This window comes from Lissotriton vulgaris, chromosome 12 (genome assembly GCF_964263255.1).
Source record: "Lissotriton vulgaris chromosome 12, aLisVul1.2, whole genome shotgun sequence".
In the NCBI taxonomy this organism is placed as follows: domain Eukaryota; kingdom Metazoa; phylum Chordata; class Amphibia; order Caudata; family Salamandridae; genus Lissotriton; species Lissotriton vulgaris.
The window spans coordinates 754,754,247-754,768,560 of NC_141700.1; the positions used below are offsets into that span (position 1 = coordinate 754,754,247).

At 46.2% G+C, this 14,314-nt stretch overlaps 1 protein-coding gene across 2 annotated transcripts in view; it reads right to left on the reverse strand.

Annotated features, from left to right (window-relative positions):
- The window catches only part of ARHGEF15 (Rho guanine nucleotide exchange factor 15), a 365,779-nt gene that overhangs the window by 166,776 nt on the left and 184,689 nt on the right, over positions 1-14,314 (reverse strand). The window lies entirely within an intron of this gene.

The following is a 14,314-nucleotide window of genomic DNA, read 5'->3' on the forward strand; positions in this document are numbered from 1 at the left end:
CGTTCGTGTTCTCTCCCGCCCCCCTCACGCCCCTTGTGTCCTCTCCCGCCCCCTGCCGCCGTCCGCCACTGCTTTAAATCAGCCCCCGCCTGCCTGCCTAAGGAGAAGGGCCGCTGCGCTGCCCGCAGCGACCCGGAAGTGGTTGGCCGGAAGTGCCCGCCCCCGCAGCCCGGGGGGAAGAAAGAAGAAGCCTGGCAGCCGGTTTGCAGGGCTCCCCTGCCGCGCCCACACACCATCCCTCTGGAGGCAGGCCCCGGGCAGGGTGTCATGGAGCGGCTTGCTCCTGAGAACGCCTGCTTCACTGTTTGCACCCCACCCCAGCCTCGCCCTCCGTTTGTACCTGTCGTGCCAACACTCCGCACCATGGCACCCGACAACAGTCCCGGCCTCCTGATGGAATGCCTCTTGGCGCAGGGCTGCGCCTGTCCCTGACGGCCAGCGTGTCCCTGGAGCCAGGGCGTCGGGAGCCTGTCAGCTGCCTGGCACCAACCAGTGGAGGCCGAGACAGGTAAGAGCCGATACCTCCAGCGCCGACAGAGCGGGCATCGCTCCGGATATATTCATATTTTAAATGGCGCCCACCGCAGGCTGAATGTTGATATGCTGCTCCCTTTATCGTGGGTGCTACTATCAAGGAAATAAGATCCGCTATTGGTTGAAACGTGACTGATAGATCTCTGCACCCTGCACTGTACCCACCAGGCTATCTCTCTGCGTTGATTTTGGCCGAGAGATATGCTTGTTTCTGATTCATTAAGTCATGCAGTGTTGCTCATAAAATGCTTCTGGTGAGCGATATCTGGAAATGTCTGTCGAAGTTGCACCGTGACGCAGGTATTTTAAGTACTTTGGTCTCGGAGGAATGTTGGTTTGCCCTCAGGGGGCAATTTCGTAAAACCTCAAAGTACTAATGGCTCGGATCTCGAGCTCATATCAGTGCTATTAAGCATCGCATCCTTTCACCTGACAACAGAGAGGCCGGTTGGCTTTTTGTGTAAATAGCGAAGCTGCATAATGGATCATGGCTAGAAAGTTGTGTTAATTTTGCCTTGAAAGATGGACACTGAAACACGACTTCGTCCACACCAGCGACGCACACCGAACCGGCCTTGAGGTGGAGTCAGACTCCGCGCTCTTTCAATCGTTGCCCTCTCTGCTGAGACTGCAGCAAGGGTGCCACTGTGGAACAGTTGCCATTGTTTTTTTTTTGTAAAAATAGGAGACCGTTCTGTATTGTACTGTGGCATCTGTCCAGTGCTCGCCACACTCCTAAATCAGGCCAAGGGACTGTCTGAGACAGAAACTTGCTGTACATTGTACAGTGAGCATATGTTGGCAGGCGCACTACGTTCAACCCCCCCCCCCCCATCGTGTGCGCCAGCCCCGGCTGACTCAGCTTCCCGGGCACACACACAGCTGCACTGCACCCGAGTACTTCACAGGTCTTTAAAAGACCATTTGCTTGTTCATTAGGCTGTGTTGTTTTTTCACCCCTTCTTAGAGCCCCTGTATCTCTTCTCTACCTACTGCTGGAAGAATTACACCCTCCCCCCGATTATTTTCTTACCCCCCGACCCCCCCCCCCCCCCAAATTTGGCTCTAGTTGCGCCTCTGGATGTTGGCAACGTGAGGTGAAAAGTGCAATGTTCTCCGCTAGTCAGCCACCCACTTGCCCTCCCCACATCCGCCGTTCAATAGCAGCCGCCACTATCAGTACCCTATACACATATCAGGCTACGAGTAAAGAATCATTATGTTCGTTTTGTATTTAGAGCATCCTTCAAAGACAGCGGACTTTAAAAATCTTGTGCAGTATCAGAACACATGTTGAATCAGTGCAGACAGGTAACTAGTCCCGCGTGGGAAGATGGGTTCCTTGACTTAAACGTATTCCTCTGTGATGCAACCACAGGAACATGCTCTTTAATTGGGTGAAATAATACAGAGTTTGAGCCCCTGCTGCACCCTGTGTGTTTGGGACTGACAGATGTATGGACCCATCAAGGGGAAGAAGAGATATTCACAATAAACCAGTCCACATTCTACCCTGTCCTGCTGACGTGCATAGCTAACCACGGCGACTGCCATTGATTGCGACACAGATGTGCACGTCTAAGTAAACTGTGGTGTCTCACTGGCCCTTGGCATTGTCTGCTTTCTCAACACTAGAATGCACAGGTGTGCATGTAACAAAAGGTACATTTGACACGTGCTGGATGTATCCAGTGAGCGCATAGACTTATTTTGTTTCTTTCTGTTTATTGCGCATTTTCTAGTATTTTTCTTGCATTTGTTTTACGAAGCCTTGGAGTTGTCACTGGTGTACTGTGGACGATGTTAAATGATATCATTTTTGTTTCAATTTCACTGTTGGTTAAATTTCTTTTTGTGTAATTAATGTTTGTAAGCGAAGGAGGCAAAAGACCATGCAGAATATTGTACCTCTACCTTTAAAAAAAATGTTTCATGCTGCCTGGTGAAGAGATACAGTGGAAGATATGGAAGAATGTATTTGTGCACTATGCGCCTGTGTGTGGTACTGCTCTTTCTGTTGATCAGAAGAATTCCCTTCTTTTACATTGGCTAGGCCCAGAAGGGCAAGAGATCTTTTAATACTTGCCTACCCTGACAGCGGATCAAGCAGGGGAGTTGAATGATTTTGAGATATGTTTTAAAAAACATGATCTGCATTCTTTGCCCAAGACTTCAACGTTTCTCGAAAGATATTATTTTGGCGGGAGCATGCAGAGAAAAAGGGGAGAATGTTGAAGAGTAGATAACTGTTTTGAGAAAACTTGCTTCTATGTGTAATTTGGAGTGGAATTGAGATGAGCATTTGAGGGACCAATTTATGTTGGGATGCAGCATTGAAAAAGCAAAAGAGGTTTGCTGGCAGAAGGGCAATCCTTCTTTGTCAGAGGCTCTAACAATTGCTAAAACATGCAAATATAGTCGGAGGAACTTAAAAAGGGAGATGTTTGAAGTAGCAAAGATGAGGAGGTACATGTTGGGCAAACCTATAAGAAAGGGAAGGAAAGTGACTTACAACAGAGCAAAGGCTAATAAGCTTAAGGGTGATTAGAAATTCTAGGGAACATATAGATGCGGCGAGTATGGTCATGTGGCCATTAACAAAGATTGTATTGGGTGGAAGGCCAAGTGCAAAAAGTGTGGACAGAAGGGTCATGTATCGAAATGTTGTAGAAGTGGCAATATTAAAAAATAGGTCTAGGAAGCTCTGTACAATGCAGAGAGTGATGATGGCAAAGAGGACAACATTGTTTTACAAGGTATGGATGTTGAGGATGATGGTCCTTTCGAGTCAGTTTGTATAGATTGAGCAGTCATTTGCAGTCTCTGTGACACAGGAGCCAAGATTACCCTTATCCCGACTGAAGTATTTCTTAGGAGTTTGAAAGATCAAGTGGTGCTACACAAACCTGACATTTGCCAAATAGGTTATGGGGCTGTGAGAGCTGTGTGGGCTGTGTGGGCTGTGAGAGTTGTGTGGGCTGTGAGAGCTGTGAGAGCTGTGTGGGCTGTGAGAGCTGTGTGGGCTGTGAGAGCTGTGTGGGCTGTGTGGGCTGTGAGAGCTGTGAGGGCTGTGAGAGCTGTGTGGGCTGTGAGAGCTGTGTGGGCTGTGTGGGCTGTGTGAGCTGTGTGGGCTGTGAGAGCTGTGAGAGCTGTGAGAGCTGTGAGAGCTGTGAGAGCTGTGTGGGCTGTGAGAGCTGTGTGGGCTGTGAGAGCTGTGTGGGCTGTGAGAGCTGTGTGGGCTGTGTGGGCTGTGTGGGCTGTGTGGGCTGTGTGGGCTGTGAGAGCTGTGTGGGCTGTGAGAGCTGTGTGGGCTGTGTGGGCTGTGTGGGCTGTGTGGGCTGTGAGAGCTGTGTGGGCTGTGAGAGCTGTGAGAGCTGTGTGGGCTGTGAGGGCTGTGAGAGCTGTGTGGGCTGTGAGGGCTGTGAGAGCTGTGTGGGCTGTGTGGGCTGTGAGAGCTCTGTGGGCTGTGAGAGCTGTGTGGGCTGTGAGAGCTGTGTGGGCTGTGAGAGCTGTGTGGGCTGTGAGAGCTGTGTGGGCTGTGAGAGCTGTGTGGCCTGTGTGGCCTGTGTGGCCTGTGAGAGCTGTGTGGGCTGTGAGGGCTGTGTGGGCTGAGAGAGCTGTGTGGGCTGAGAGAGCTGTGTGGGCTGAGAGAGCTGTGTGGGCTGAGAGAGCTGTGTGGGCTGAGAGAGCTGTGTGGGCTGTGTGGGCTGTGAGAGCTGTTGGCAATGTAAATAACAATGCCATTTATTTATAAGTAAAAAAAAAAAAAGAAATGTCATGAGCAATGCCAATAACTCTAACTTTTCCAAAGGCGAAACCATTGCATTGTAAATGCTTGTTTATTATGTACCGGGTATATAGCAGTTCATTCGAAAAATATATACAGTGAAAAATCTGGATGAAAGACACCTATGTATTTCTGAAATTGGAACAAAATATAGAGTTTAGAAACAGTAGCTATTAGCACATTTCCTAAATTGTGAGTACCCATTTTAGCATGAGAATTATAGGACATTTTTCAAAGTGACTTCTTTTTTACACATGGACTTTCATTTGGAAGGCAGAAATGCATCGAAAGTCAATAGATAATAACAGTTGCTCTACAAATCTGTCTTACCCTAAGTCTCCCGATAAAAATGGAACCTCACTTGTGTGGGTAGGCCTAGTGCCCGCGACAGGAAATGGCCCAAAATGCAATGTGAACACACCACATTTTCACAGTGAAAACTGACCCTTTTTTTGCAAAGTGCCTAGCTGTAGATTTTGAACACAAGCTCTACCGTCACCTAGGGAAACCTAGCAAACCTATAAATTTTTTAAAACTAGACACCCAGATGAATCCAGGATGGGGTGACTTGTCTGGCTTTCACCAGGTTCTGTTACCCAGAATACGTTGCAAACCTAAAAATTTGTAAAACAAAAACATTTTCCTCACATTTATGTGGTGGAATTATGTGGGGGTGAGTGGTGGGCCATCTTGGGCAACCTCCACCCCTAAATTCATCGGGGGGAAAAACCCCTGGTGTCTGGTGGGCTTTCTGCCCCCCGGGAGCAAATTGGGCGCTACTGCCCCCCAGTAGGGGCAGAAAGACTGTACCATCGGGTGGGGCATTGGCATGCCCATATTGGGCAGGCCCCCACCCCTAATTCAAATTAGAAAAAAATCCCTGGTATCTAGTGAGCTTTCTACCCAAAGACTGAATGTACTCAATTTTCTGGGAGGGAGCAAAGGCCCTTGCCCATGTGGCCGGTACCCGACCCCCCGCGGTAGTTACATTCTCCCCTTTCCAATGACACCTCTCCTGTATTTCTACGGGCTCAAGGGGCTGAGATAGCCCTCTGAGCACGTAGAAAGCGAAACTGAAATAAGCCTCTTGGCTCATTTCAGTTTTGGTTTCACCGAAATGCAGCGCAGCCTCAGGAGCTGGGGAAACTCCTCTCCAGCTCCCAAGGTTGTTTGGGGTGAAAGGGAATCCATCTGGTTCCCGCACCAGAGGTATTCCCTGTGCCATGTGCTAGGGCACCTGAGCACGCACCTGAGCACTGGTGTGTCAGATGGCCCCTGGCCGTCAGACGCACCGAAGGGGTTACATCTTTTTCCCTCTGTTTTTTATTCTTATTGGTGTGGTGCAACATGGGCTTTTATAAATTATTCCTCCTCCATCCCTTTTCATTCAATTTATTTTTCTTAGACAGTGGTTCTTAACCTGTGGTCCATGGACTCCGGGGACACCTAGACGCGTCTGGGGGGGGGGGGGGAGGGGTCAGGGGTGGGGTCGGTGACTGTCTTTAAAATGAAATAATATTAGCAGATTAATAAAATATATATACATAAAAAAGCAAAATTAAAAGTTTAAGGACACCTGTAAATTAGAAGGCATTTGCCACATGAAGGTTAAAAAGTAGGCAGGTATCTTCTCGATTTGTGGGAGCAGCAGACAGAATTTAATAGGGGCGATTGGTGGCCTTAATTGAAGCACTGGTATGCGCCGACCAAACAGCATGCATTAGAGCAAAAAAGACAACGTCAATTGCTAGAGCCTAACATATCACTTCGTCTTTTTTTTTTTAAGTACTTTTTGAAAAGATCCAACCTTCCCATTATAAGTTTGATTTTTGCATTTTTTTGTTTGTGAACAAAATAAAATATTTCTGAACTGGCTTACTGGTTTGATGTATGCTTGCTTCTCTATTTTTCTGTAGTGTTTGAGGTTCAAGTTGTATAAATTGTTTAAGTGAGGGCAATGCTTAATTTGTGTAAAAAAAAAAATAATTGGTGCTAGCGGGAGGCCACTGCAGCTAGCAACACACATCACCTCTGCTAGTGGAGAAGTGTGGCTCACTGGTTAGAGGAGGCAGACCTGGAAGCAGAGGTCAGCCCGGGACCAGGGTTCAATTCCCGGCTGGGGGGTCTTGAGTCCTAAAAATGTCCATGGACTCGACAATTCTCGCTCCGGTGCCTACTCAATTCATGGGTTCACACTCTGCGACTCTGGGAAATAGGTTGCTTAATCTCCACAACGGCCCCTCGCGGCGGGATGCCTGGCTTCCACCCTGCGGATACCCTGCCGGGGTTATCTCACAGGGGAATACCAGGACGGGTTCCCTAAGCAAGCGCTTAGAAACCGCTGGTGATTTGCGCTATATAAACTCCTGAACATTCACATTTACATTTAAATCTATGCTGCCAATGATAGTAGCAACACAACTACTAACCATCTTACTCTTACAAGTGTGACAATTCCGACTATTTCATGGCCCCAAACCTATAACAATCGCTTGAGCAGCAGATAATAGTCATTTTAATGTATATTGAATTCATAATGAACTGTTGTTGTGGTCATCTTTAAATTAGCCAGATAGCACCACCTTGTGGCAGACTGTCACAAGCACCGGTATAGACAATTAAATGCTGGTGCCGGGCACCGTAAACACCGGCACAAATTGAGCACTGGGTGGGGGACCCAGCTTTCAGTAGTGATTCAATGGGGGCCACAGAAGTCAAAAAGTTAAGGACAGCTGGTGTAGGATGTTTACTTCCAGTTATTTAAAGTGGGCCTTCATGATGTCATTTTTAGGTTTGGTGTTAGCCAGACATTTTGATTGTATAATATATATATCATTCGAGCACACTCCTGGCCCATCTCTTTCCCAGTAAGACCTCCCAGGTACGGACCTCTTCACGCTTAAAATACACAATTCACAACGGCTTCTTGAAAGTTGCAGTGTTTTTATTTCCAATTTCTCCCATGCTGTTCAGGCATAGTGCCTGCCATTAATTTATATATTTATATTTTGTACAGCTGCTGGCCACAATCCTCGGCCACACCTGAGAGTGGACGCCTGCCATTTGGTCATACCTCAAGGACATCAAAGCACAATTCAAGCCGACGGGTGCTGAGCCCATCAATGCAAACACAAGCTCCTATGGTGGGCCTGAAGCCCACTCATGCACACATGAGACACCAACCCCAGACGACTACTGTGGGAGTCATGGCGGACTTCCAGCTCTTGCTCAAACACCGCCTGAAAGAAGTCAGAGGGTGACGCTGGGGCACCTTCGTCTCCTGGGAAAGCTTCGCTTGCGAGCACCCCCCCTGCAGACCTCCCCCGAAGAGAGCCAAACCAAGCCCTGGTGCTCCCACGGCTTCGCCAACCCAACACTCCACGACAAGGAATCTGTGGAGGCTGCAAGACTCAGAGCTGGCCAGAACCCAAGGGTTTAATCACAGCTACCCTGCATAGCACAGACTGCCCACCCAATAGCACAGATTGGCCACACCCACATGCGTCACTTCATGGCGCTAGTCTGTCAACCGTGAACTCACCCCTACCCTGCATCAGTATTCTGCTAGTCTTTAGAACGCTACCAAGAACTGACCTGTCCAAACTGACTTAACACTGCCCACCCCTCATGCCCTGCATACTGCACCCGACTGTTCTTTCGCCTTTATCCTATTGCATGCTGGGTACTCACTGGCTCAGCAGGGGGCAGCATTTACATGCCGGATAACCTCATCGAACGGATCAACCACACAGCACCTACATAGCCAATGATGTTCATCCTTTGGGCTATATACACGTTTCATTCATTCATTCGAAAACTTCTGGTAGGCCACCAAACTGTATTTTATAGCTCATAGTCTACTACTCGCATGGACTTGCAGCGCTAGCAGAGCCTGGTATCTTGCAATCCTGGTTTAGATGTTTTAAGCACAGAGCAAATCCAATCTGGTTTCTGACGTTGGATCCTCAACGCATGAGTGGTTCTGTTTACAGAATGTGTGTCTGACACAATGATTGGTTGTAGAGCTGGATGGGTGGCGGCTGCTCTTGTAGATATCATGTGGGTCGTTTGGCTTGTGCTCTGCGATTATGTCGATATATGATCGTGATACAGAATCGACAGATCATGTATTGGCCACGTCAGCTAGCAGGAGGACTTTATATCCTGAGATTTGCACTGAAAGGAGCATCGCGTTTGGAATCCTACAGGTTGGATGTTGAAGCGTCTTTACTAAACTCAGTGGCCAGGGCCATAATGTGGTTTATATCCTGAAGGTCTTGACAGAGACCTCTTCGAACTGTGAGATATTTTCAAGCCATGGTACTACATTGCCCTGTAAAGTACTAAGAGAAGAATCAATCATTCTGAATTGTGATCTTAATCTGTCTATGGCTCCCCCTTTCCCTTGCCTGAAGGAAGCATTATTTTAGGAGTCCTGAAGAAGGTGGTCTTCTGATTGGCTTCCTCCACTGAAACGCTTGTTGGCACTTTCTATTGGTCCATTGGAAGGAGACTTCTAGCGTGGATCTATACAAAAAATGGGAAGTCAACATACCTGAATTTCAATGCTTCTCCAGGGATCTTTTAATAACTGGGTGTATGAATGAATGAATGAATTAGGTGGTGTTCAGTATGAGCAGGGGAAATGAGGGTGACAATATGGTTCCTTGTGCGACCTCTACTTATACAGGTGAATAGCGCGTATCAGTTACCATTGTTTGGACTAATATAATCAACAATATTTGTATGTATATGTCTATTTCCTCTATTGCCTTATTTGTTGTAAAGCACTCTGATACCCGCAAGGGCCTTGTCCGTGCTATACAAAACCTTCAAAGTAAATAATGTACACAACTGACAGTTTTTCTTAATAGCTGAAAGGTAGACTCTGTTTTTTTAATTAGTTATTAGCAAATTATTTTGGTTTGTATAGATAGATAGATAGATAGATAGATAGGAAACAGATACATAGGCATTTTTGTTCTATCACATAGAAACTACAAGCACTTACAATGCAATGGGTCGTGCAATAGCGAGATTTTGACCTATTGACATTGTAAATGGCATTGTCAGTCACAATACCAATAGGTCAAACTTTAGCAAAAGCAAGAACTATTGTATTGTAGAGCTCCGTGTCCCTGAAGCAGGCACCGCGCTCACTAATAAAGTAGAACCAAAAAAAAGAACAAAGCACAGTGTCCCTGAAGTGGGCGCCACACTCACCATTATAGTTAAAAAAATACAATAAAATGGAGCACGGTGTCCCGAAAGCGGGTGCCTCGCTCTACATGCAAATAGGGGGGGGGGGTGGGGAGGAATGCGCGGTGTCCCTAAAGTGGACACCGCATTCTTCTACAAAGTAGTAATAATAAAAAAAAGCTTTGCCATTGTGCAGTGAGATCTGTGGGAGTAGGGGCAGCCGCTTTTAAAGTTAGAGTGGTATATTGCTCTATACGAAAAGCACCGGGCACGCTGCAAATACAAACAAAAAAGTAGCTGCCATTGTTTGTACCCATAGTCAATAAACAAAATAGTGCTCACCCACATATAACGCATTCCGTGTAACAAGCCAAGTAAAAGGTCCAGTCGTTATGGGAGGTAACAAATGCAGACAAGACGGTACCAAGGAGGGACTAACAAGCCTACTTACGAATCACAAGCCAGAATTCATGAAGGACAATGACACAAGCCAATGACAAATATGGGCAGAGAGTGGGAGGGGCTTCCAGTGCATACCCTAATACAGCATGCCTCGCAGAGCGAGCAGCGCATGCGCGCTGCCCTTAGGCTCAACCTAAAAATGAATAAAGACATTATGGTCTTGTGCGTTTTCGCTCTGTTTAAGAGTATACATATACCCTTGTGACTGTCCAGAGCACATTTGTACAGCTGTGACTGGACAGAATATGTAGAACTGGGACTAAACGGAGAACGTAAATGCAGCTGTGACTGTACAAAGTACATACAGGTGTGACCATAGAGTACACTCATAAGATTTACAGAATATACACATACGCTTGTGACTGTCCAGTGTGCTAATTCCCTCACTCCAACCAGTCCAATAGAGCTGGGAAGCACGATTTAGGGTAGCTATGCGCTTTATAAATCTTGAAGAAAAGAATAGAATATATACAACGGTGGCTGTAGAGGGTAAATGCACACAGCGGAGCCTAAACAGAAGGCATGAACACAGATGACGGACTGTACATAAACACGCGCCTCAACACACAGCGCAGGAGCTGCAGTGCACACATCCGCCCTGAGTAAATAATCCGGTTCCCATTCACCTGCCCTGGACTGTGTACCTGAGATTGCAAGCGTGTTAAGAGCACTATTTACAGAGATAAGGCAGCTCGGGTGAAATGCCACCACCAGGCAGACATATCTGTTCTCAAAATTCGAGTGGAAGGCCAGATATCAGTTGTTAACAAATATCACATGACACTAGGTGGTAAGAAATACTGATAGAGCCACAAAGTGTACGCGATGTATCCCCTATATGTAAGTTCTGTATGCAGCATATAAGGCACGTGGCCTTCTACGTACATACAGGGAAGAGCGCATTCACTGCCTGTCGACCAGGTCCAATATGTCACACAGTCAAAGGCTTCTACATGAAAGGGCAAAGGTTACGCTTGTGTGTCGAGTACACAGGGCGTGGTCTTTTGTGGGTCCAGTCATTGTTTTTAAATTAATCCGTGAATATTCTAGGCTCAATCTTTCGCCCACACTAGTCATCCAAAATCACATTATGTATGCAAATTATTGTCCTGGAGAAAAAGGCCCTCTCCCCTAGAGCTATGCATAAGCGTTTCAGCCTCCCCCATAATTTACCACGCCCAGCATGCCCCCCCCCCCCGCACCACGCATCACCAGGGGCCATAACAGAAGGTGATAGTCCTTCTTCTAGATCTAATGTGTTACAGACTAATAGAAGGTCTAGCTTTTGCACTGCAGTCCTTCCATTATGTCCATAGCACTGTAGACATAATGGAAATACGAGGCCACGCCTAGTGTGCAGCTAGCCATGGTGCTTAACACAACACATGGTCCCATGGTGACGGGGTTCTGAGCATTTATTTAGTGCACATGGGCATGTCCGTTGCATATTTCCAGCAATACCAAGTGTGCACTAAACCTACATGGTATGGACTAGTGAGTTTGGGAATTATGTCATTGGTGAGGTCATGAGGGAGGTATCCTGTGAGGTCATAAGCAGTCCATATGTGTAGGGAATCAGTGCTTGGCTAAACTCAATTGACTAAGAACAGTGGGAAGGAGGTTCAGACTTGTATACCCAAAACCTCCTTCAGCTGTTTTTACAGGGACCATGTATTAGGTGTCTGGTACCAGGCAACTGTTAGCTCTCTGTACTGAAAAGACTATTGTGCACCATACCAAAGCTTACACTGGGCTTAGAGCCCGCCCATTGCTTACCATTGGTTAATTAGACTGTCACTCATCTGCTTGCTTCTTATTTGATGGCTTGCCTTCCTCTCCTTGTGGTTGTCCTTCCCCTGGAGCATAGCTTTTGTACATGCTTCTGATTGGCTCACTTATGCTTCGGATTGGCTCACTTATGCTTCTGATTGGCTCACATGTATTGGCTGTTGCTCTTATTTACCGAACTACTTCATTGCTTTTTCATTAAGCACTCCAAGAGAGTGCTGTGCAGCCTTCCTCCTCTCAAATAGCCCCCCCCCCCTGTTGCTTCCCATACACTCACCCAACCCCTCCCCTTGCTTGTTTCCCCCTGTGGTAAAATGAAATGCTTAATTTGTATTTATTTACTTATTAAGGCGTCTGCTTTAAATGCAAAGAATCAGCCATTTGGAAGTATATAAAAAAAGCTTTATCAATGACCTTTGGATGCAGAATAAGTGTTGAAAAAGTTCCAAGTCCCAATGTCAAGGAAATCTTTTCACCTGGAGAGCCAGTACGGTGTAGCAATGGAAAATACACCAGTAGATCCTTGTAGTTAGGTTCTTTATTAAACCCCCAGCACAGAGGAATAAATCATACAGCTATCAAGACACAGAGCTTCTCTAATAACAGCTCTCTAAGAATGCACATACACTTATATGCAATTCTGGAACATATTCAATGTTCCACACAATTCAGAGATCTTAAAGTGATATACTTACACAGATCTTAACCCCTTCCATGCTGCCGCGATTTTGCGGCAGTGGGTCACTTCCGCAAAACGGGCGGCGCCGCGTCGGCCATTGGCCGACGGCAGCATGGAAGGGGTTAAAGTGATATACTACACAATCCCCCTTCTTAAAAAAAAAAAACACAGAAAAGAACAAAAATAATAATATTAAGTACAATCAAACAACTCCAAACCTTTAGGTTTTTTAACAATTATTCCACTTGAAGTTTTGATGACAAATTCACTAGGCACAAAGTTAGGTACATCCGATGACACTTGTGAACCTTCCTTAACCTGAGAACTATCCCCAGATATAGGAACACCCTCATGAATGTCAACGCTTCTCTAATAACAGCTCTCTAAGAATGCACATACACATATAAACAATTCTGGAACATACTCAATGTTCCACACAATACAGAGATCCTAAAGTGATATACTTACACAGATCTTAAAGTGATATACTACATGGGGTACGATGGGTCAGTGTGCGGTGTCCCAAAGTGGATCAGACGTGAACTACCCCATTATGTACATATTTTCTTGACTTGTCCTTCCTAGGAGCATGTGCCACCCATCACACAGCTCTTCTCAATGAACTAGTCTCTTCTCATGACAAGGAACACCCGAGAAACCAGGGCAAGCCCATTTCAAAATGGCTGCCGGGGACACCTTAGCGAGGCTGCCTCCGGTCCCAAGAGGGAGGCCGATGACTCAACATCTGTTCTCATTGTTAACGCTCTAGCCCTTACAGGCATCCTGCCTTCCACAAAACACAGCAACTCGGTGTCGTCTTCTCCGCCCCCTAGAAAACTGTTGTTAGGTCTTTTATCGACACTAGATCAAGGAATGATGCATGCTTAGCAGCATTCCGGACACCTGATCAGTCTTCGAGCACGACAGTGTGCCTTTGTTTCATGACGTCTGTTTGGGTTGTGAGAACCTTTGTGACATCATTCAACCGATGACCCATTTACAGAGTCAGGTGTTGGGTTTCTTGTTCCCTGGGGCATGGCTTTCTGCCTGAAACACCTCTATGGGTGGGTCCCAGGTCACGAGGGGGGCTTCCAGCAAGTCATGTGTTGGCAGGTGTTACAAAATGTGAAATAGTGTTAGATCAGATTTATTACCATTTTTTCACATAGCTGATGAATTGTTATAGCAGGTAAACTGACATTTGTAACCCAGGCCACTGCATTTATTCCACAGTAGAGACCCAAATTAAATGGAATGTTTGACTACATTCTGTGGCAAATAAAAAGCAAATTATGCATCACAGGAAGGCACATTTTGTGGGATACCACCTGTTTAAAGGGAAAGAATGTGGAATTTTCTCTCCCATTTCTTATGTAGGTATTTAGAGACAAACTAAACCATCCGAGATCTCAATGCTTTAACAAGCACTGGCGAAGCCAACAGGTTTAAAGTTTGTATAGTATGCCATAGGATTTACCAATGCTTGTTTGTAACAGACCTGCTCACTATGACAATGGTGTGCAGCAACTTAACCCCTTCGACGCTCATGACAAGATCAGCTCGTCATGAGTTACGGCTCTCGTACGCTCATGACGAGCTGAGCTCGTCATGAAACGCGTTTTTAAAAAAAAGTCAGCGCACAGCGGGAAAACCCGCCGCACACATGGTGTTAAAAAATGCTGTTGCAGTTTGTGTCATTTTGTAGGTGCTTGCCTTATGATGTAAGCACTAACATGCGTCACTACATATGCGCACACCAACAAAACGACGCTAACATTTTCTTTTTTAATTAACACATATAAGTTGATCAGTAAATTTAAAAAAAAGACATTTTAAGTGCGTAAAAGTGCTTTTTCTGTAGAGCA